At 42.9% G+C, this 23,918-nt stretch overlaps 1 long non-coding RNA gene across 1 annotated transcript in view; it reads right to left on the reverse strand.

Annotated features, from left to right (window-relative positions):
* Positions 1 to 724: 724 nt before the first annotated feature.
* The window catches only part of LOC309508658, an 82,076-nt gene continuing 58,882 nt past the window's right edge, over positions 725 to 23,918 (reverse strand). The window contains exon 3 of the long non-coding RNA XR_014209648.1: positions 725 to 1,970. This is a non-coding gene — a long non-coding RNA (uncharacterized lncRNA). The remainder of the gene's footprint in view (positions 1,971 to 23,918) is intronic.

Raw genomic sequence — 23,918 nt, forward strand, 5'->3', positions numbered from 1 at the left:
CTGATTTAGCCTCCTTCACAGCCTTCTGATATCCCTTGCGTGAATCTACTAAAATCTGCTGCGAGATCGTAAGTTTGTCCTTTTTCCAGGCCCGTTCTGCTCGCCTACACTGCTGTCTAAGCGCACGTGTATGATCATTCAACCAGGGCTGGAAATTGACTTTACTAGACCTAATCTTGTATGGGGCAACAGAATCTAAAATTCCAGAACACACCGAATTAAAAGCAGAAAGTAATTCATCAGGGTCAGCCTTAGTAGATGCAGACTCCAGCCAGGATACATCTACAATTGAGCTAAAAGAATCACCAAACGCCTGCGGTGTAGACTGAGTAATTATACGTGAGCGTAAACCAGAAGGCTGATGCTCCGCCCGTTCAAATTGCATATTTAAATTAAATATGACAGGCATATGATCTGAAAGGCAGGCATCCATTACAACAACATCACAGACAGCTACACCTAAGGAGAAAACAAAGTCCAGTGTATGTCCTTTCTCATGAGTGGGCCCAAGTACATGTTGTTTAAAATTAAACGAGTCCATTAGGTCTGAAAAAACCTTTACCAAAGGCTTCCCAGGGCAGCATATGTGAATATTAAAATCCCCAAACAAGTCAAATATAATCGTACAATAATAACATGGTGGATAAAAACTCCGAAAATTCTTGAATGAACGCTGGAGAGTACTTTGGAGGTCGATAAACAACAATTGCCAAAACAGGCTTGTGAAACTCAAGCCTTAAAGGTGCCGTAGAATGGATTATTTTATTATTTTATAATGTTTCCTGGGGTGCCCTTATAATGTTAGTATGTTTTTTAGATCAAAATTGGTTATAATTTAGAAATAAAAGGCATATTTCCTAGCCTGATTTCATCTATTGATTTGAACACTCTGTTTGAAGGGGCGTGTCTGCTGTGAGACTTCAGTGTTGTTGCCCACTGCTGTGATTGGCTGACATGCTTGCATATGAAATATCTGGCATTACATGTAGAGCTATCTGGAAAACTTTTACTATTACAGCTTTTATACGTTTTTACTATTACAGCTATCGGGATTAACGAATCATGAGAATTTTTTTTAAGTATTTAGATCTATTCCCATCACATAAAAGGTTGCAGATGACCATTGAGCAGATGACAGCCTGTTGATCGCGTGAATGAAGATCTTATCACTGCAACGCGATTTACTGATGCATAAACAGTGTTGAACGACTTTGAGAGAAAGATTATCTGTCTTTGAACTTGAACAATTACACATCAGAAATTCACATAACCCACTGGTTCTTCAGAGGCTCGGATGAAGGAGCTAAAAAATACTTTTGTGTTCATTTGTACATCCAAACACTGAGCAACTGCCATGCTTCGTTCGCTCGTTTGCAAGCCATGATGTCTCTCGAGGAAAAAACTATATCGCGCTGGATCTAGATAACACAGTGTAAATTATCGTTAATAAAATCACTACTTACCGCTTGCGGGAATATAACGTTAGTTGAAATTGCCCCCTTCGTCCGTTTGAGACGCCGAGAGAAGCCTGGCTGCTTGATATTGTTCCAGGTTAGAAAAACAGTCCGTGGTGAAATGGGCAGAGCAAACTAACAACTTCGAATTAAACTGTAGCGGTATCCGATTATAGATAGATTATAGATAGAGCTGCCATTTTCCCTATGATCCTCCTCCTGCTTGTTTCTTCACCTGCAGAACTTCTGATGATTCGGCTGCGCAGTTCCACCTGGCACTGAGCATGGGCTGGCATATGCAAATTTTTAGAGGCGTACATATTAATGATCCCGACTGTTGCGTCACAGTTGGTGTTATGTGGAGATTCGCCTGTTTTTCAGGGGTGTTTTTCAAAAACGAGATTTAAATAAGAAAGAAAACTATGGTGTTTGAGACTCACTGTATGTCATGTCCATGTACTGAACTCTTGTTATTTAACTATGCCAAGATAAATTCAATTTCACATTCTAGGGCACCTTTAAGAGCTGAACCTCAGAACTCGAGTAACATGTGGTCGACAAGCGGTGGCATTTATACTGCTGCTTACTAACAGTAGCTAAACCCCCACCACGACCCATTTGTCTCGGGGTATTATTTAAGATATAGTCAGGTGGGCAAATATCCACACAGGGACTCCACTCATCCCCATTTATCCAAGTCTCAGTGATAAAAAGGAAATCCAAGGCATTGTGCAGTATAAAATCATTAAGTATAAAGGTCTTATTTAGGACCGAGCGCGCATTTAAAAGCGCCATCTGTAGCGTGTGCAAGACCGTGGGGGCTGATGTGATAGCGCCCAACTTTACCATCTTAGGACAGCTCAAGTTGCTCAGGCATACACCTCTTCGGTGTGATGAAATCTTCGTATCATGGAGAAACCGCAGCACTGACGAACCTCCATCTGGATACACGGGCAGCAGGAAAGAACATCGCCAGCCCCGAAGATCCACAGCCCAATCCGTATTGCCAGCATCATCTGCAAACTGCACCTCAACAGCAGACCCCCGCCGAAATCTCTGCCTCACATGAGCGCCCGCACGTCTCCCTCGTCGTCGCCGGCGCCGCTTACGCCTGCAGCACACACATCCAGTCGGAGAGCGCCGTAGATACGGCGGCAGTGTGTGATAAGGAAAAGCGCACTTGTTCACATTACTGATCGCCAAGTATGCAACTTGAGATCGAATCTGCAGCAGGGTAGTGGAGTCATAAATCCTCAGTGACTGACATGAATGAATTAAAACGTAGAAGAAAACATAAAACACAAACAAACCAAAAAACAGAGAGGAGCGACGGCAAGCCACTGCACTGGTCGGCGCCATCTTGGAAGTGTGATTTCTAGGTGTACAGGGACCTAGGTGTCTTTTGATAAAGATTTATAAAGATGTCTAGGTGTCTTTTGATAAAGAAAGAATGAAAGATTAGTCGAAAGAAAGAAATATTAGAAAGAAAGAAAGAAAGAAAAAAGAAGAAATTTTGATAGAAAGATTAGTTAGAAAGAGGAAGAAAAAAGAAAGATTAGTTAGAAAGAAAGAAAAAAGAAATAAAGAAAGATTAGTTAGAAAGAAAAAAGAAAGTAAGAAATATTTACCAGAAAGAAAGAAAAAAGAAAGATAAGTTAGAAAGAAAGATTAGAAAGAAAAAAAGAAAGATTAGTTAGAAAGAAAAAAAGAAAGATTAGTTAGAAAGAAAAAAGAAAGAAAGATTAGTTAGAAAGAAATACATTTTTGATAAAGAAAGATTAGTTAGAAAGAAAGAAAATAGAAAGAAAGAAAAAATTAGGTAGAAAGAAAGAATGAAAGATTAGTCGAAAGAAAGAAATATTAGAAAGAAAGAAAGAAAAAAGAAGAAAGAAATTTTGATAGAAAGATTAGTTAGAAAGAGGAAGAAAAAAGAAAGATTAGTTAGAAAGAAAGAAAAAAGAAATAAAGAAAGATTAGTTAGAAAGAAAAAATAAAGAAAATTGATAGAAAAAACTAGTTAGAAAGAAAGAAAAACTAGTTAGAAAGAAAGAAAGATAGATTAGTTAGAAAGGAAGAAAAAAGGAAAAAAATGATAGCAATAAAGATTAGTTAGAAAGAAAGAGGAAAGAAAGATTAGTTAGAAAGAAAAAATAAAGAAAATTGATAGAAAAAACTAGTTAGAAAGAAAGAAAAACTAGTTAGAAAGAAAGAAAGATAGATTAGTTAGAAAGGAAGAAAAAAGGAAAAAAATGATAGCAATAAAGATTAGTTAGAAAGAAAGAGGAAAGAAAGATTAGATAGAAAGAAAAAGGAAATAAAGATTAGTTAGAAAGAAAGAAAGAAAGAAAGAAAGATGGAAAGAAAGATTAGTTAGAAAGATTAATTAGAAAGAAAAAAGAGATTAGTTAGAAAGAAAGAAAGAAAAATAAAGATTAGAAAGAAAGAAAGAAAGAAAGAAAGAAAGAAAGAAAGAAAAATTAGTTAGAAAGAAAGATTATTTAGAAAGAAAGGAAAGAAAGATTAGATAGAAAGAAAGATTTGTTAGAAAGATTAAAAGGAAAAGAAAAAAGATTAGTTAGAAAAAAAGGAAAGTTAGAAAGAAAGAAAAGAAAGAAAAATTTGATAGAAAGAAAGATTAGTTAGAAAGAAAGATTAGTTTTTGAAAGAAAGATGGTTAGTTAGTTAGAAAGAAAGATAGATTAGTTAGAAAGAAATAAAGAAAGAAGAAAGAGAGATTGGTTAGAAAGAAAGAAAGATGGATTAGTTAGAAAGATAGATTAGTTAGAAAGAAAGATGGATTAGTTAGAAAGAAAGAAAGCTTAGTTTGAAAGAAAGATAGATTAGTTAGAAAGAAAGAAAGCTTAGTTTGAAAGAAAGATAGATTAGTTTGAAAGAGATAGATAGATAGATAGATAGATAGATAGATAGATAGATAGATAGATAGATAGATAGATAGATAGATAGATAGAAAGAAGACGTTTGAAGATAGATAGATAGATAGATATATAGATATCTATAGATAGAAAAGTTTTGAAGATAGATAGATAGAAACATTGTGAAGATAGATAGATTGATAGAAATAGTTTGAAGATAGATAGATAGATAGATAGATAGATAGATAGATAGATAGATAGATAGATAGATAGATAGAAAGGGTTTGAAGATAGATAGATAGATAGATAGATAGATAGATAGATAGATAGATAGATAGATAGATAGATAGATAGATAGATAGATAGATAGATAGATAGATAGATAGATAGATTTAGAATGGTAGTTTAATTGAGTCTAAGGCTTCAGGGAGTTTAGATTTGAGTTTTTTGGCTTGTATACTAATGGGCCACCGTAGTCTTGGCTCAATTTGAGCACTCTGCAATGTAAGTCTATGGGATTTTTATGATTTTTAATATTAATTTTTAAGAAAACTGAAATTCAATGGCACAATTCAAACGGGACCAGAAAATAATTATTTTCTCCCATTCACTTGCATTGACGGGTTTTCAACTTTGAGGTCCAGCGGGGTTTTACGGAGGGGGCGGGACTTACCAGCTCTATACGATGTTCTGATACAGAGATATAGGTCTTGCAAAACGGTTGCTAGGATACTCAAGTTTGGTTGCTATGGAGTTGCTTGGGAGCTGGGAGCTTTAAACTTAAGAAGTTTAAATTGGTTTAAAGTTTAAAGTAGTTTGAAGTTTATGACAGAGAGATAGATAGATAAATAAGTTAGATAGATAGATACACACACACACACACACACACACACACACACACACACACACACACACACTCAAACAGACTACCTCGCTCACACACTCACTCAGACATTCAGACACACACACACAAGCACACACACACACTCAGAGTTTATGAGTTTAGAGTTTATAAGTGTATAAATTGATGAGTTTATAAGTGTACAAGTTTTTGAGTTTAGAGTTTATAAGTTTAAATGAGTTTAAGAGTTCAGAGTTTATTAATTTTTGAGTTTAAGAGTTCATAAGTCTATGAATTCATGAGTTTATTAGTTAATTAGCTATTAAATTTAAGTTAATTAGTTTATAAGTGTATGAGATTAGAGTTTATTAGTTTAAATGAGTTTCATTGGCTAATATATATAGAATGGCAGTTTGAATTAGGGCGCTTTCACACTGGCAGTTTAGTGCGGACCGGGGCACGGTTCGCATGAAAAATCGCTAATGTGAACGCTGTCATCGGACCCGGGTGCGCACTAGAGTACCGAACCCGAGACTACCTGGAGGAGGTGGTCTGAGCTCGGTTGCTCCCGAACCGTGGCGCGGTTCGCGTTAATGTGCAAGCAACACGGACTCGGTGCGCGCTTATTCAGGAAGTATAGTATCCCGCGCATGCGTATCACTGTCGATATCATTGTTTCCTCACACACGACAACCATGAGTGGCAGGGGAACGTTGTGGGACACTGAAGAGGTGATGTCTCTCACTATGTTGTGCATAATAGCACCAAAAAACAGACAAATTACAGCTTTGCTCAGTCGAGTTGTATTATCCATGCGTTTTCCGGGTGCGTTTGCGATGACGTAAGATCACTGCAAACGCACCTGGGTTCGATACAACTAATTGAGTGTGAAACCAGACCAACGCTGCGGGGGGCGCCGGGAACGAGCGCACTCGGGTTCGGACCGCAGCAAACGAACCCAGTGGAAAAACGCCCTTAGTCTTCAAGGGATTTAGATTTAAATTTTTGTCGGTTGGTGAGTTTGAATTTTTTTAGAATGCCCAATGTTAAGTCAATGGGAGTTTTTCCGAGTTTTGATCGTCATTTGTAGGAAAACTGTAAGTCCAATCAGTCTGAAAAGATATAGCATATAACTTCAGATCAGTTTGAGTGTCTGAGCCGAGTTTGGAGTATGTAGAGTTAAAGCTCTAGGGCGAGTTTGAGTCAACAGTTTTTCACAGAATAATAATAATAATAATATTAACTAGATGCGAAAGTTCGTCGAGACAAACTTTAAGTTGGCTTGAGAAAGTTTGGACCAGAACGTTTTTTGCTAGGCGGTTGCTAGGATGTTATGGGTGGTTGCTATGGTGTTGCTAGGATATTTTGGGAGGTTGCTAGGGTGTTCTGGGTGGTTGCTAGGGTATTTTGGGTGGTTGCTAGGGTATTCTGGGTGGTTGCTAGGCGGTTGCTAGGGTCTTTTGGGTGGTTGCTAGGGTGTTCTGGGTGGTTGCTAGGCGGTTGCTAGGGTGTTATGGGTGGTTACTAGGATGTTTTGTGTGGTTGCTATGGTGTTGCTAGGGTATTTTGGGTGGTTGCTAGGGTGTTTTGGGTGGTTTCTAGGGTGTTCTGGGTGGTTGCTAGGCGGTTGCTAGGGTGTTATGGGTGGTTACTAGGATGTTTTGTGTGGTTGCTATGGTGTTGCTAGGGTATTTTGGGTGGTTGCTAGGGTCTTTTGGGTGGTTGCTAGGGTGTTTTGGGTGGTTGCTAGGGTGTTCTGGGTGGTTGCTAGGTGGTTGCTATGGTATTCAGAGCGGTAGATAGATAGATACACACACACACACACACACACACACACACACTCAAACAGACTACCTCGCTCACACACTCACTCAGACACACACACACACACACACACACACACTCAGAGTTTATGAGTTTAGAGTTTATAAGTGTATAAATTGATGAGTTTATAAGTGTACAAGTTTTTGAGTTTAGACTTTATAAGTTTAAATGAGTTTAGAGTTTATAAGTTTAAATGAGTTTAGAGTTCAGAGTTTATTAATTTATGAGTTTAAGAGTTCATAAGTATATGTTTATTAGTTAATTAGTTATTAAATTTAAGTTAATTAGTTTATAAGTGTATGAGATTAGAGTTTATTAGTTTAAATGAGTTTCATTGGCTAATATATATAGAATGGCAGTTTGAATTAGTCTTCAAGGGATTTAGATTTGAATTTTTGTCGGTTGGTGAGTTTGAATTTTTTTAGAATGCCCAATGTTAAGTCAATGGGAGTTTTTCCGAGTTTTGATCGTCATTTGTAGGAAAACCGTAAGTCCGATCAGTCTGAAAAGATATAGCATATAGCTGCAGATCAGTTTGAGTGTCTGAGCCGAGTTTGGAGTATGTAGAGTTAAAGCTCTAGGGCGAGTTTGAGTCAACAGTTTTAGTAAGAAGAATAATAATAATAAGTTTAAATAGGATTTCAATATGTTGGCTTTCTCAAGCCAACTTAATAATAACTAGATGCGAAAGTTCGTCGAGACAAACTTTAAGTTGGCTTGAGAAAGTTTGGACCGGAAAGTTTTTTGCTAGGCGGTTGCTAGGATGTTATGGGTGGTTGCTATGATGTTGCTAGGGTATTTAGGGCGGTTGCTCAGGTGTTCTGGGTGGTTGCTAGGGTGTTTTGGGTGGTTGCTAGGGCATTCTGGGTGGTTGCTATGCGGTTGCTAGGATATTTAGGGTGGTTGCTAGGGTCTTTTGGGTGGTTGCTAGGCGGTTGCTAGGGTATTTTGGGTGGTTGCTAGGCGGTTGCTAGGGTGTTCTGGGTGGTTGCTAGGGGATTTTTGGGTGGTTGCTAGGTGGTTGCTAGGGTCTTTTGGGTGGTTGCTAGGCGGTTGCTAGGGTGTTCTGGGTGGTTGCTAGGGTGTTTTGGGTGGTTGCTAGGGTATTCTGGGTGGTTGCTAGGATATTTTGGGTGGTTGCTAGGGTGTTTTGGGTGGTTGCTAGGGTCTTTTGGGTGGTTGCTAGGCGGTTTCTAGGGTGTTCTGGGTGGTTGCTAGGGTCTTTTGGGTGGTTGCTAGGCGGTTGCTAGGGTGTTTTGGGTGGTTGCTAGGGTCTTTTGGGTGGTTGCTAGGCGGTTGCTAGGGTCTTTTGGGTGGTTGCTAGGGTGTTTTGGGTGGTTGCTAGGGTATTCTGGGTGGTTGCTAGGCGGTTGCTAGGGTCTTTTGGGTGGTTGCTAGGCGGTTGCTATGGTGTTCTGGGTGGTTGCTAGGGTGTTTTGGGTGGTTGCTAGGGTATTCTGGGTGGTTGCTAGGTGGTTGCTAGGGTGTTTTGGGTGGTTGCTAGGGTGTTTTGGGTGGTTGCTAGGGTATTCTGGGTGGTTGCTAGGCGGTTGCTAGGGTCTTTTGGGTGGTTGCTAGGGTCTTTTGGGTGGTTGCTAGGGTGTTCTGGGTGGTTGCTAGGCGGTTGCTAGGGTGTTATGGGTGGTTACTAGGATGTTTTGTGTGGTTGCTATGGTGTTGCTAGGGTATTTTGGGTGGTTGCTAGGGTTTTTTGGGTGGTTGCTAGGGTGTTCTGGGTGGTTGCTAGGCGGTTGCTAGGGTGTTATGGGTGGTTACTAGGATGTTTTGTGTGGTTGCTATGGTGTTGCTAGGGTCTTTTGGGTGGTTGCTAGGGTCTTTTGGGTGGTTGCTAGGGTCTTTTGGGTGGTTGCTAGGGTCTTTTGGGTGGTTGCTAGGGTCTTTTGGGTGGTTGCTAGGATATTTTGGGTGGTTGCTAGGGTCTTTTGGGTGGTTGCTAGGGTGTTCTGGGTGGTTGCTAGGTGGTTGCTATGGTGTTCTGGGTGGTTGCTATGGTATTCAGAGCGGTAGATAGATAGATACACACACACACACACACACACACACACACACACACACACTCAGAGTTTATGAGTTTAGAGTTTATAAGTGTATAAATTGATGAGTTTATAAGTGTACAAGTTTTTGAGTTTAGAGTTTATAAGTTTAAATGAGTTTAGAGTTCAGAGTTTATTAATTTATGAGTTTAAGAGTTCATAAGTACATGAATTCATGAGTTTTTTTGTTAATTAGTTATTAAATTTAAGTTAATTAGTTTATAAGTGTATGAGATTAGAGTTTATTAGTTTAAATGAGTTTCATTGGCTAATATATATAGAATGGCAGTTTGATTTAGTTTTCAAGGGATTTAGATTTGAATTTTTGTCGGTTGGTGAGTTTGAATTTTTTTAGAATGCCCAATGTTAAGTCAATGGGAGTTTTTCCGAGTTTTGATCGTCATTTGTAGGAAAACCGTAAGTCCGATCAGTCTGAAAAGATATAGCATATAGCTGCAGATCAGTTTGAGTGTCTGAGCCGAGTTTGAAGTATGTAGAGTTAAAGCTCTAGGGCGAGTTTGAGTCAACAGTTTTAGTAAGAAGAATAATAATAATAACTAGATGCGAAAGTTCGTCGAGACAAACTTTAAGTTGGCTTGAGAAAGTTTGGACCAGAATGTTTTTTGCTAGGCAGTTGCAAGGATGTTATGGGTGGTCGTTATGGTGTTGCTAGGCGGTTGCTAGGGTATTCTGGGTGGTTGCTATGGTGTTGCTAAGCAGTTGCTAGGGTATTCTGGGTGGTTGCTAGGCGGTTTGCTAGGGTGTTCTGGGTGGTTGCTATGTTGTTGCTAGGCGGTTGCTAAGGTATTTTGGGTGGTTGCTAGGGTGTTGCTAGGCGGTTGCTAGGGTGTTCTGGGTGGTTGCTATGGTGTTGCTAGGCGGTTGTTAAGGTATTCTGGGTGGTTGCTAGGCGGTTGCTAGGGTGTTCTGGGTGGTTGCTAGGGTCTTTTGGGTGGTTGCTAGGGTCTTTTGGGTGGTTGCTAGGGTGTTTTGGGTGGTTGCTAGGGTCTTTTGGGTGGTTGCTAGGCAGTTGCTAGGGTCTTTTTGGTGGTTGCTAGGGTGTTTTGGGTGATTGCTAGGGTATTCTGGGTGGTTGCTAGGCGGTTGCTAGGGTCTTTTTGGTGGTTGCTAGGGTGTTTTGGGTGGTTGCTAGGGTATTCTGGGTGGTTGCTAGGGTCTTTTGGGTGGTTGCTAGGGTGTTTTGGGTGGTTGCTAGGGTATTCTGGGTGGTTGCTAGGGTCTTTTGGGTGGTTGCTAGGCGGTTGCTATGGTGTTCTGGGTGGTTGCTAGGGTGTTTTGGGTGGTTGCTAGGGTATTCTGGGTGGTTGCTAGGCGGTTGCTAGGGTGTTTTGGGTGGTTGCTAGGGTGTTTTGGGTGGTTGCTAGGGTATTCTGGGTGGTTGCTAGGCGGTTGCTAGGGTCTTTTGGGTGGTTGCTAGGGTGTTCTGGGTGGTTGCTAGGCGGTTGCTAGGGTGTTATGGGTGGTTACTATGATGTTTTGTGTGGTTGCTATGGTGTTGCTAGGGTCTTTTGGGTGGTTGCTAGGGTGTTTTGGGTGGTTGCTAGGGTGTTCTGGGTGGTTGCTAGGCGGTTGCTAGGGTGTTATGGGTGGTTACTAGGATGTTTTGTGTGGTTGCTATGGTGTTGCTAGGGTATTTTGGGTGGTTGCTAGGGTCTTTTGGGTGGTTGCTAGGGTGTTCTGGGTGGTTGCTAGGTGGTTGCTAGGGTGTTCTGGGTGGTTGCTATGGTATTCAGAGCGGTAGATAGATAGATACACACACACACACACACACACACACACACACACACACACACACACACACACTCAAACAGACTACCTCGCTCACACACTCACTCAGACACACACACACACACACACACACACACACACACACACACACACTCAGAGTTTATGAGTTTAGAGTTTATAAGTGTATAAATTGATGAGTTTATAAGTATACAAGTTTTTGAGTTTAGAGTTTATAAGTTTAAATGAGTTTAGAGTTCAGAGTTTATTAATTTATGAGTTTAAGAGTTCATAAGTCTATGAATTCATGAGTTTATTAGTTAATTAGTTATTAAATTTAAGTTAATTAGTTTATAAGTGTATGAGATTAGAGTTTTTTTAGTTTAAATGAGTTTCATTGGCTAATATATATAGAATGGCAGTTTGGTTTAGTTTTCAAGGGATTTAGATTTGAATTTTTGTCGGTTGGTGAGTTTGAATTTTTTTAGAATGCCCAATGTTAAGTCAATGGGAGTTTTTCCGAGTTTTGATCGTCATTTGTAGGAAAACCGTAAGTCCGATCAGTCTGAAAAGATATAGCATATAGCTGCAGATCAGTTTGAGTGTCTGAGCCGAGTTTGAAGTATGTAGAGTTAAAGCTCTAGGGCGAGTTTGAGTCAACAGTTTTAGTAAGAAGAATAATAATAACTAGATGCGAAAGTTCGTCGAGACAAACTTTAAGTTGGCTTGAGAAAGTTTGGACCAGAACGTTTTTTTGCTAGGCGGTTGCTAGGATGTTGCTATGGTGTTGCTAGGGTATTTTGGGAGGTTGCTAGGGTGTTCTGGGTGGTTGCTAGGGTGTCCTGGGTGGTTGCTAGGGTCTTTTGGGTGGTTGCTAGGGTATTTTGGGTGGTTGCTAGGCGGTTGCTAGTGTGTTCTGTGTGTTTGCTAGGCGGTTGCTAGGGTATTTTGGGTGGTTGTTAGGGTATTCTGGGTGGTTGCTAGGCGGTTGCTAGGATAATTTGGGTGGTTGCTAGGGTCTTTTGGGTGGTTGCTAGGCGGTTGCTAGGGTTTTCTGGGTGGTTGCTAGGGTGTTTTGGGTGGTTGCTAGGCTATTTTGGGTGGTTGCTAGGGTCTTTTGGGTGGTTGCTAGGCGGTTGCTAGGGTATTTTGGGTGGTTGCTATGGTATTCTGGGTGGTTGCTAGGCGGTTGCTAGGGTATTTTGGGTGGTTGCTAGGGTATTCTGGGTGGTTGCTAGGCTATTTTGGGTGGTTGCTAGGGTCTTTTGGGTGGTTGCTAGGCGGTTGCTAGGGTATTTTGGGTGGTTGCTATGGTATTCTGGGTGGTTGCTAGGGTCTTTTGGGTGGTTGCTAGGCGGTTGCTAGGGTGTTTTGGGTGGTTGCTAGGGTGTTTTCGGTGGTTGCTAGGGTATTCTGGGTGGTTGCTAGGCGGTTGCTAGGATATTTTGGGTGGTTGCTAGGGTGTTTTGGGTGGTTGCTAGGGTGTTCTGGGTGGTTGCTAGGCGGTTGCTAGGGTGTTATGGGTGGTTACTAGGATGTTTTGTGTGGTTGCTATGGTGTTGCTAGGGTATTTTGGGTGGTTGCTAGGGTCTTTTGGGTGGTTGCTAGGCGGTTGCTAGGGTGTTTTGGGTGGTTACTAGGATGTTTTGTGTGGTTGCTATGGTGTTGCTAGGGTATTTTGGGTGGTTGCTAGGGTATTTTGGGTGGTTGCTAGGCGGTTGCTAGGGTGTTTTGGGTGGTTGCTAGGGTGTTTTGGGTGGTTGCTATGGTCTTTTAAGGTGGTTGCTAGGCGGTTGCTAGGGTGTTTTGGGTGGTTGCTAGGGTCTTTTGGGTGGTTGCTAGGATATTTTGGGTGGTTGCTAGGGTGTTCTGGGTGGTTGCTAGGTGGTTGCTAGGGTGTTCTGGGTGGTTGCTATGGTATTCAGAGCGGTAGATAGATAGATACACACACACACACACACACACACACACACACACACTCAGAGTTTATGAGTTTAGAGTTTATAAGTGTATAAATTGATGAGTTTATAAGTGTACAAGTTTTTGAGTTTAGAGTTTATAAGTTTAAATGAGTTTAGAGTTCAGAGTTTATTAATTTATGAGTTTAAGAGTTCATAAGTCTATGAATTCATGAGTTTATTAGTTAATTAGTTATTCAATTTAAGTTAATTAGTTTATAAGTGTATGAAATTAGAGTTTATTAGTTTAAATGAGTTTCATTGGCTAATATATATAGAATGGCAGTTTGATTTAGTTTTCAAGGGATTTAGATTTGAATTTTTGTCGGTTGGTGAGTTTGAATTTTTTTAGAATGCCCAATGTTAAGTCAATGGGACTTTTTCCGAGTTTTGATCGTCATTTGTAGGAAAACCGTAAGTCCGATCAGTCTGAAAAGATATAGCATAAAACTTCAGATCAGTTTGAGTGTCTGAGCCGAGTTTGGAGTATGTAGAGTTAAAGCTCTAGGGCGAGTTTGAGTCAATAGTTTCCACAGAAGAATAATAATAATAATATTAATAATAATAAGTTTAAATAGGATTTCAATATGTTGGCTTTCTCAAGCCAACTTAATAATAAGTTTAAATAGGATTTCAATATGTTGGCTTTCTCAAGCCAACTTAACTAGAATGTACATTTCCTGAAGAAAATGTGAAGTGGTGCTTGCAGTGGCAAAACTCACCACTGGACAGATGCTAACACAATTAAAATGTTGTGATACCATGATATACCACATTCCAGCATGATTTACTATGATTAACATGTTGTTAGAATGATGCTAGCAAGATTTGCATGTTGTTAGCATGATTAGCATGTTGGTAGCATGAAGCTAACATGATTAGCATGCTGCTAGCATGCTTTTAAAAAGATGTTAACATGATTAGCATTTTGCTAGCATGTTTTTAGCTAGATGCTAAAATGATTAGCATGTTACTAGCATTATGCTAGCTTGATTAGCATTTTGCTAGCATAATGCTAACATGATTAGCATGTTGCTAGCATGTTGCTAGCTTGATTAGCATGTTGGTAACATGATGCTAACATGATTAGCATGAGGCTAGCATTATTAGCATTTTGCTAGCTTGATTAGCATGTTGCTAGCATGATGCTAGCTTTATTAGCATGTTGTTAGCATGATTAGCATGTTGGTAGCATGATGCTAGCAAGATGCTGTTGCCAGGTGGTTGCTAGGGTGTTATGAGTGGTTGCTAGGCAGTTGCTATGGTATTCTGGGTGGTTGCTAGGGCATTGCTAGGCAGTTGCTAGGGTGTTCTGGGTGGTTGCTAGGCGGTTGCTAGGGAATTCTTGGTGGTTGCTAGGGCATTGCTAGGTGGTTGCTAGGGTGTTCTGGGTGGTTGCTATGGTGTTGCTAGGCAGTTGCTAAGGTGTTCTGGGTGGTTGCTAGGCAGTTGCTATGGTATTATGGGTGGTTGCTAGGGCGTTGCTAGGCAGTTGCTAGGGTGTTATGGGTGGTTGCTAGGCAGTTGCTATGGTATTCTGGGTGGTTGCTAGGGCATTGCTAGGCAGTTGCTAGGGTGTTCTGGGTGGTTGCTAGGGTGTTATGGGTGGTTGCTAGGCAGTTGCTATGGTGTTCTGGGTGGTTACTAGAGCGTTTCTAGACGTTGCTAGGGTGTTCAGGGTGGTTGCTAGGTATTTTTGATAGTTGCTATGGTGTTACTAGGTGGTTGGTAGTTGTCAAAGATGGTTACTATGGAGTTTTTATAGAGTTTTTAAAATCTGTAATAACGAGTGCCTTCAGTAGATGGCCGGATAGGCACAAGCATGGAGCGATATCGCAAGGCTACGAGTGTGATATTGCTTTAAAAAGTAAAAAAAAATAAAAATAAATTTAATTTATTGGTTTAGGGTGGTTGCTAGGGAGCTCTTAGTGGTTGCTAGGGTGCTGTAACTGGTTGCCAGGGTGTGGCTATGAAGATTTTAGGCCATTACTTATTGGTTGCTTGATAATATAAATCCTCTGAGGGAGAGAGAGAGGGAGAGACGCAGGGGTGTCAGGCCCTTTGTGTCTGTGTGTGTGAAAACGTCGGTTTGGATATGAATTTTTTAGAATGCCCAATGTTAAGTCAATGGGACTTTTTTGGCCGCTTTTTCGTCCGCTGTGCGAACATCGTACACCCGATCGCTTAGAAAAGTCATAGCACACCTCTCCTCAATGAGCCGGTCGATTTGACACCTCACTCAGGGGTCTGTGACAAACGGTGCGGGGCGAGTTACGCGCCAAACTTTGTGTGGAATAAGTATGAGCAATAACAATAGTGTTGCTTTGAAAAAGCACCACTAACTAGATGCGAAAGTTCGTCGAGACAAACTTTAAGTTGGCTTGAGAAAGTTTGGACCAGAACGTTTTTTGCTAGGCGGTTGCTAGGATTTTATGGGTGGTTGCTATGGTGTTCCTAGGGTATTTTGGGAGGTTGCTAGGGTGTTCTGGGTGGTTGCTAGGTGGTTGCTAGTGTGTCCTGGGTGGTTGCTAGGGTCTTTTGGGTGGTTGCTAGGTGGTTGCTAGGGTCTTTTAGGTGGTTGCTAGGCGGTTGCTAGGGTGTTCTGGGTGGTTGCTAGGGTTTTTTGGGTGGTTGCTAGGGTATTCTGGGTGGTTGCTAGGCGGTTGCTAGGATATTTTGGGTGGTTGCTAGGGTCTTTTGGGTGGTTGCTAGGGTGTTCTGGGTGGTTGCTAGGTGGTTGCTAGGGTGTCCTGGGTGGTTGCTAGGGTCTTTTGGGTGGTTGCTAGGCGGTTGCTAGGGTGTTCTGGGTGGTTGCTACGGTGTTTTGGGTGGTTGCTAGGGTCTTTTGGGTGGTTGCTAGGTGGTTGCTAGGGTCTTTTGGGTGGTTGCTAGGCGGTTGCTAGGGTGTTCTGGGTGGTTGTTAGGGTCTTTTGGGTGGTTGCTAGGGTCTTTTGGGTGGTTGCTAGGCGGTTGCTAGGGTGTTCTGGGTGGTTGCTAGGGTCTTTTGGGTGGTTGCTAGGCGGTTGCTAGGGTGTTTTGGGTGGTTGCTAGGGTCTTTTGGGTGGTTGCTAGGCTGTTGCTAGGGTCTTTTGGGTGGTTGCTAGGGTGTTTTGGGTGGTTGCTAGGGTATTCTGGGTGGTTGCTAGGCGGTTGCTAGGGTCTTTTGGGTGGTTGCTAGGCGGTTGCTATGGTGTTCTGGGTGGTTGCTAGGGTGTTTTGGGTGGTTGCTTGGGTATTCTGGGTGGTTGCTAGGCGGTTGCTAGGGTGTTCTGGGTGGTTGCTAGGGTGTTTTGGGTGGTTGCTAGGGTATTCTGGGTGGTTGCTAGGCGGTTGCTAGGGTCTTTTGGGTGGTTGCTACGGTCTTTTGGGTGGTTGCTAGGGTGTTCTGGCTGGTTGCTAGGCGGTTGCTAGGGTGTTATGGGTGGTTACTAGGATGTTTTGTGTGGTTGCTATGGTGTTGCTAGGGTATTTTGGGTGGTTGCTAGGGTGTTTTGGGTGGTTGCTATGGTGTTCTGGGTGGTTGCTAGGATATTTTGGGTGGTTGCTAGGGTCTTTTGGGTGGTTGCTAGGGTGTTCTGGGTGGTTGCTAGGGTGTTCTGGGTGGGTGCTATGGTATTCAGAGCGGTAGATAGATAGATAGATACACACACACACACACACACACACACACACACACACACACACTCAAACAGACTACCTCGCTCACACACTCACTCAGACACTCAGACACAGACACACACACACACACACACACACACACACACACACACACACACACACACACTCAGAGTTTATGAGTTTAGAGTTTATAAGTGTATAAATTGATGAGTTTATAAGTGTACAAGTTTTTGAGTTTAGAGTTTATAAGTTTAAATGAGTTTAGAGTTCAGAGTTTATTAATTTATGAGTTTAAGTGTTCATAAGTCTATGAATTCATGAGTTTATTAGTTAATTAGTTATTAAATTTAAGTTAATTAGTTTATAAGTGTATGAGATTAGAGTTTTTTAGTTTAAATGAGTTTCATTGGCTAATATATATAGAATGGCAGTTTGAATTAGTTTTCAAGGGATTTAGATTTAAATTTTTGTCGGTTGGTGAGTTTGAATTTTTTTAGAATGCCCAATGTTAAGTCAATGGGAGTTTTTCCGAGTTTTGATCGTCATTTGTAGGAAAACCGTAAGTCCGATCAGTCTGAAAAGATATAGCATATAGCTGCAGATCAGTTTGAGTGTCTGAGCCGAGTTTGAAGTATGTAGAGTTAAAGCTCTAGGGCGAGTTTGAGTCAACAGTTTTAGTAAGAAGAATAATAATAACTAGATGCGAAAGTTCGTCGAGACAAACTTTAAGTTGGCTTGAGAAAGTTTGGACCAGAACGTTTTTTGCTAGGCGGTTGCTAGGATTTTATGGGTGGTTGCTATGGTGTTCCTAGGGTATTTTGGGAGGTTGCTAGGGTGTTCTGGGTGGTTGCTAGGTGGTTGCTAGGGTGTCCTGGGTGGTTGCTAGGGTCTTTTGGGTGGTTGCTAGGCGGTTGCTAGGGTGTTATGGGTGGTTGCTAGGGTTTTTTGGGTGGTTGCTAGGGTATTCTGGGTGGTTGCTAGGCGGTTGCTAGGATATTTTGGGTGGTTGCTAGGGTCTTTTGGGTGGTTACTAGGGTCTTCTGGGTGGTTGCTAGGTGGTTGCTAGGGTGTCCTGGGTGGTTGCTAGGGTCTTTTGGATGGTTGCTAGGCGGTTGCTAGGGTGTTTTGGGTGGTTGCTAGGGTCTTTTGGGTGGTTGCTAGGTGGTTGCTAGGGTCTTTTGGTTGGTTGCTAGGCGGTTGCTAGGGTGTTCTGGGTGGTTGCTAGGGTGTTTTGGGTGGTTGCTAGGGTATTCTGGGTGGTTGCTAGGATATTTTGGGTGGTTGCTATGGTCTTTTGGGTGGTTGCTAGGGTCTTTTGGGTGGTTGCTAGGCGGTTGCTAGGGTGTTCTGGGTGGTTGCTAGGGTGTTTTGGGTGGTTGCTAGGGTATTCTGGGTGGTTGCTAGGATATTTTGGGTGGTTGCTAGGGTCTTTTGGGTGGTTGCTAGGGTCTTTTGGGTGGTTGCTAGGGTGTTCTGGGTGGTTGCTAGGCGGTTGCTAGGGTGTTTTGGGTGGTTGCTAGGGTCTTTTGGGTGGTTGCTAGGCGGTTGCTAGGGTCTTTTGGGTGGTTGCTAGGGTGTTTTGGGTGGTTGCTAGGCGGTTGCTAGGGTGTTATGGGTGGTTACTAGGATGTTTTGTGTGGTTGCTATGGTGTTGCTAGGGTATTTTGGGTGGTTGCTAGGGTGTTCTGGGTGGTTGCTAGGCGGTTGCTAGGGTGTTATGGGTGGTTACTAGGATGTTTTGTGTGGTTGCTATGGTGTTGCTAGGGTATTTTGGGTGGTTGCTAGGGTCTTTTGGGTGGTTGCTAGGCGGTTGCTAGGGTATTTTGGGTGGTTGCTAGGGTCTTTTGGGTGGTTGCTAGGCGGTTGCTAGGGTATTTTGGGTGGTTGCTAGGGTCTTTTGGGTGGTTGCTAGGGTCTTTTGGGTGGTTGCTAGGCGGTTGCTAGGGTATTTTGGGTGGTTGCTAGGGTCTTTTGGGTGGTTGCTAGGCGGTTGCTAGGGTGTTCTGGGTGGTTGCTAGGGTGTTTTGGGTGGTTGCTAGGGTATTATGGGTGGTTGCTAGGCGGTTGCTAGGATATTTTGGGTGGTTGCTAGGGTGTTTTGGGTGGTTGCTAGGTAGTTCTGGGTGGTTGCTAGGCGGTTGCTAGGGTGTTATGGGTGGTTACTATGGTATTCAGAGCGGTAGATAGATAGATAGATACACACACACACACACACACACACACACACACACACACACACTCAAACAGACTACCTCGCTCACACACTCACTCAGACACTCAGACACAGACACACACACACACACACACACACACACACACACACACACACACACACTCAGAGTTTATGAGTTTAGAGTTTATAAGTGTATAAATTGATGAGTTTATAAGTGTACAAGTTTTTGAGTTTAGAGTTTATAAGTTTAAATGAGTTTAGAGTTCAGAGTTTATTAATTTATGAGTTTAAGTGTTCATAAGTCTATGAATTCATGAGTTTATTAGTTAATTAGTTATTAAATTTAAGTTAATTAGTTTATAAGTGTATGAGATTAGAGTTTTTTAGTTTAAATGAGTTTCATTGGCTAATATATATAGAATGGCAGTTTGAATTAGTTTTCAAGGGATTTAGATTTAAATTTTTGTCGGTTGGTGAGTTTGAATTTTTTTAGAATGCCCAATGTTAAGTCAATGGGAGTTTTTCCGAGTTTTGATCGTCATTTGTAGGAAAACCGTAAGTCCGATCAGTCTGAAAAGATATAGCATATAGCTGCAGATCAGTTTGAGTGTCTGAGCCGAGTTTGAAGTATGTAGAGTTAAAGCTCTAGGGCGAGTTTGAGTCAACAGTTTTAGTAAGAAGAATAATAATAATAAGTTTAAATAGGATTTCAATATGTTGGCTTTCTCAAGCCAACTTAATAATAAGTTTAAATAGGATTTCAATATGTTGGCTTTCTCAAGCCAACTTAATAATAAGTTTAAATAGGATTTCAATATGTTGGCTTTCTCAAGCCAACTTAACTAGATGCGAAAGTTCGTCGAGACAAACTTTAAGTTGGCTTGAGAAACTTTGGACCAGAATGTTTTTTGCTAGGCAGTTGCAAGGATGTTATGGGTGGTCGTTATGGTGTTGCTAGGCGGTTGCTAAGGTATTTTGGGTGGTTGCTAGGGTGTTGCTAGGCGGTTGCTAGGGTGTTCTGGGTGGTTGCTATGGTGTTGCTAGGCGGTTGCTAAGGTATTCTGGGTGGTTGCTAGGCGGTTGCTAGGGTGTTCTGGGTAGTTGCTAGTGTCTTTTGGGTGGTTGCTAGGGTCTTTTGGGTGGTTGCTAGGTGGTTGCTAGGGTGTTTTGGGTGGTTGCTAGGGTCTTTTTGGTGGTTGCTAGGGTGTTTTGGGTGGTTGCTAGGGTATTCTGGGTGGTTGCTAGGTGGTTGCTAGGGTCTTTTTGGTGGTTGCTAGGGTGTTTTGGGTGGTTGCTAGGCGGTTGCTAGGGTGTTCTGGGTGGTTGCTAGGGTGTTTTGGGTGGTTGCTAGGGTATTCTGGGTGGTTGCTAGGCGGTTGCTAGGGTGTTCTGGGTGGTTGCTAGGGTGTTTTGGGTGGTTGCTTGGGTATTCTGGGTGGTTGCTAGGCGGTTGCTAGGCTATTTTGGGTGGTTGCTAGGGTCTTTTGGTTGGTTGCTAGGCGGTTGCTATGGTGTTCTGGGTGGTTGCTAGGGTGTTTTGGGTGGTTGCTAGGGTATTCTGGGTGGTTGCTAGGCGGTTGCTAGGGTGTTCTGGGTGGTTGCTAGGGTGTTTTGGGTGGTTGCTAGGGTATTCTGGGTGGTTGCTAGGCGGTTGCTAGGGTCTTTTGGGTGGTTGCTAGGGTGTTCTGGGTGGTTGCTAGGGTCTTTTGGGTGGTTGCTAGGGTGTTTTGGGTGGTTGCTAGGGTCTTTTGGGTGGTTGCTAGGTGGTTGCTAGGGTCTTTTGGGTGGTTGCTAGGCGGTTGCTAGGGTGTTCTGGGTGGTTGCTAGGGTGTTTTGGGTGGTTGCTAGGGTATTCTGGGTGGTTGCTAGGATATTTTGGGTGGTTGCTAGGGTCTTTTGGGTGGTTGCTAGGGTCTTTTGGGTGGTTGCTAGGCGGTTGCTAGGGTGTTTTGGGTGGTTGCTAGGGTATTCTGGGTGGTTGCTAGGATATTTTGGGTGGTTGCTAGGGTCTTTTGGGTGGTTGCTAGGGTCTTTTGGGTGGTTGCTAGGCGGTTGCTAGGGTGTTCTGGGTGGTTGCTAGGGTCTTTTGGGTGGTTGCTAGGCGGTTGCTAGGGTGTTTTGGGTGGTTGCTAGGGTCTTTTGGGTGGTTGCTAGGCGGTTGCTAGGGTCTTTTGGGTGGTTGCTAGGGTGTTTTGGGTGGTTGCTAGGGTATTCTGGGTGGTTTGCTAGGCGGTTGCTAGGGTCTTTTGGGGGGTTGCTAGGCGGTTGCTATGGTGTTCTGGGTGGTTGCTAGGCGGTTGCTAGGGCATTCTGGGTGGTTGCTAGGCGGTTGCTAGGGTGTTCTGGGTGGTTGCTAGGGTGTTTTGGGTGGTTGCTAGGGTATTCTGGGTGGTTGCTAGGCGGTTGCTAGGGTCTTTTGGGTGGTTGCTAGGGTCTTTTGGGTGGTTGCTAGGGTGTTCTGGGTGGTTGCTAGGCGGTTGCTAGGGTGTTATGGGTGGTTACTAGGATGTTTTGTGTGGTTGCTATGGTGTTGCTAGGGTATTTTGGGTGGTTGCTAGGGTGTTTTGGGTGGTTGCTAGGGTATTCTGGGTGGTTGCTAGGCGGTTGCTAGGGTGTTCTGGGTGGTTGCTAGGGTGTTTTGGGTGGTTGCTAGGGTATTCTGGGTGGTTGCTAGGCGGTTGCTAGGGTATTTTGGGTGGCTGCTAGGGTGTTCTGGGTGGTTGCTAGGATATTTTGGGTGGTTGCTAGGGTCTTTTGGGTGGTTGCTAGGGTGTTCTGGGTGGTTGCTAGGGTGTTCTGGGTGGTTGCTATGGTATTCAGAGCGGTTGAAATGGTGTTACTAGGTGGTTGGTAGTTGTCACAGATGGTTACTATGGAGTTTTTAATAGAGTTCTTACTTAACTAATCGCTATTAGCATGTAGCTATTCACTACTAGCATGTGTAGCATGTTGAAAGTGCTGTTTGCTAGCATGAGTCAAAAGAGCCAAACCTCATCTCTATACGATGTTCTGATACAGAGATATAGGTCTTGCAAAACGGTTGCTAGGGTACTCAAGTTTGGTTGCTATGGAGTTGCTTGGGAGCTGGGAGCTTTAAACTTAAGAAGTTTAAATTGGTTTAAAGTTTATAGTTTGAAGTTTATGACAGAGAGATAGATAGATAAATAAGTTAGATAGATACACACACACACACACACACACACACACACACACACACACACACACAAACAGACTAGCTCGCTCACACACTCACTCAGACACTCAGACACACACACACACACACACACACACACACACACACACACACACACACACACACACACACACACACACACACACACACACTCAGAGTTTATGAGTTTAGAGTTTATAAGTGTATAAATTGATGAGTTTATAAGTGTACAAGTTTTTGAGTTTAGAGTTTATAAGTTTAAATGAGTTTAGAGTTCAGAGTTTATTAATTTATGAGTTTAAAGGCGGCCGCACACCGGACGCGCAGCTCAGCGCCGCGTCGCGCCACGTCTAGGACAACTGTCACCTGAAAATCCGATAACATCAGCAATTTTCTGATTTCTGTAAATAAATATAAAACTAAATGTATATTGCAGCACAGGGTGAAGTCGGTATATACATTAACTACGATTTGAGACACACACATGTAAATTTAATATAAAACTATGTAAATGGCGCTCTGTGGCGCGGCAGGATTTTGAACACGGTCCTGAGCCGCCGTGGACAGACGCCGAAAGGCGCCGCCGGTGTGTGTACTCTCATAGAGAATAGTGTGTTCGAATTTAAAAGACGTGGCGCTGCGCAGCGCGCCGCTGAGCTGCGCGTCCGGTGTGCGACCCCCTTAAGAGTTCATAAGTCTATGAATTCATGAGTTTATTAGTTAATTAGTTATTAAATTTAAGTTAATTAGTTTATAAGTGTATGAGATTAGAGTTTATTAGTTTAAATGAGTTTCATTGGCTAATATATATAGAATGGCAGTTTGAATTAGTTTTCAAGGGATTTAGATTAAAATTTTTGTCGGTTGGTGAGTTTGAATTTTTTTAGAATGCCCAATGTTAAGTCAATGGGAGTTTTTCCGAGTTTTGATCGTCATTTGTAGGAAAACCGTAAGTCCGATCAGTCTGAAAAGGGAAAGCAACTAACTTCAGATCAGTTTGAGTGTCTGAGCCGAGTTTGGAGTATGTAGAGTTAAAGCTCTAGGACGAGTTAGAGTCAACAGTTTTTCACAGAAGAATAATAATAATAACTAGATGCGAAAGTTCGTCGAGACAAACTTTAAGTTGGCTTGAGAAAGTTTGGACCGGAAAATTTTTTGCTAGGCGGTTTCTAGGATGTTATGGGTGGTTGCTATGGTGTTGCTAGGGTATTTTGGGTGGTTGCTAGGCGGTTGCTAGGGTGTTTTGGGTGGTTGCTAGGATATTTTGGGTGGTTGCTAGGGTCTTTTGGGTAGTTGCTAGGGTGTTCTGGGTGGTTGCTAGGTGGTTGCTAGGGTGTCCTGGGTGGTTGCTAGGGTCTTTTGGGTGGTTGCTAGGTGGTTGCTAGGGTGTTATGGGTGGTTACTAGGATGTTTTGTGTGGTTGCTATGGTGTTGCTAGGGTATTTTGGGTGGTTGCTAGGGTGTTTTGGGTGGTTGCCAAGGTGTTCTGGGTGGTTGCTAGGCGGTTGCTAGGGTGTTATGGGTGGTTACTAGGATGTTTTGTGTGGTTGCTATGGTGTTGCTAGGGTATTTTGGGTGGTTGCTAGGGTCTTTTGGGTGGTTGCTAGGTGGTTGCTAGGGTCTTTTGGGTGGTTGCTAGGGTGTTCTGGGTGGTTGCTAGGTGGTTGCTAGGGTGTTCTGGGTGGTTGCTATGGTATTCTGGGTGGTTGCTAGGGTCTTTTGGGTGGTTGCTAGGGTGTTCTGGGTGGTTGCTAGGCGGTTTCTAGGGTGTTCTGGGTGGTTGCTAGGGTGTTTTGGGTGGTTGCTAGGGTGTTCTGGGTGGTTGCTAGGCGGTTGCTAGGATATTTTGGGTGGTTGCTAGGGTGTTTTGGGTGGTTGCTAGGGTGTTCTGGGTGGTTGCTAGGCGGTTGCTAGGGTGTTATGGGTGGTTACTAGGATGTTTTGTGTGGTTGCTATGGTGTTGCTAGGGTCTTTTGGGTGGTTGCTAGGGTCTTTTGGGTGGTTGCTAGGGTCTTTTGGGTGGTTGCTAGGCGGTTGCTAGGGTGTTTTGGGTGGTTGCTAGGGTCTTTTGGGTGGTTGCTAGGATATTTTGGGTGGTTGCTAGGGTCTTTTGGGTGGTTGCTAGGGTGTTCTGGGTGGTTGCTAGGGTATTTTGGGTGGTTGCTAGGGTCTTTTGGGTGGTTGCTATGGTATTCTGGGTGGTTG

The sequence above is a fragment of the Leuciscus leuciscus genome (genome assembly GCF_965113295.1).
Source record: "Leuciscus leuciscus genome assembly, chromosome: 10".
Classification (NCBI taxonomy): Eukaryota; Metazoa; Chordata; class Actinopteri; order Cypriniformes; family Leuciscidae; genus Leuciscus; species Leuciscus leuciscus.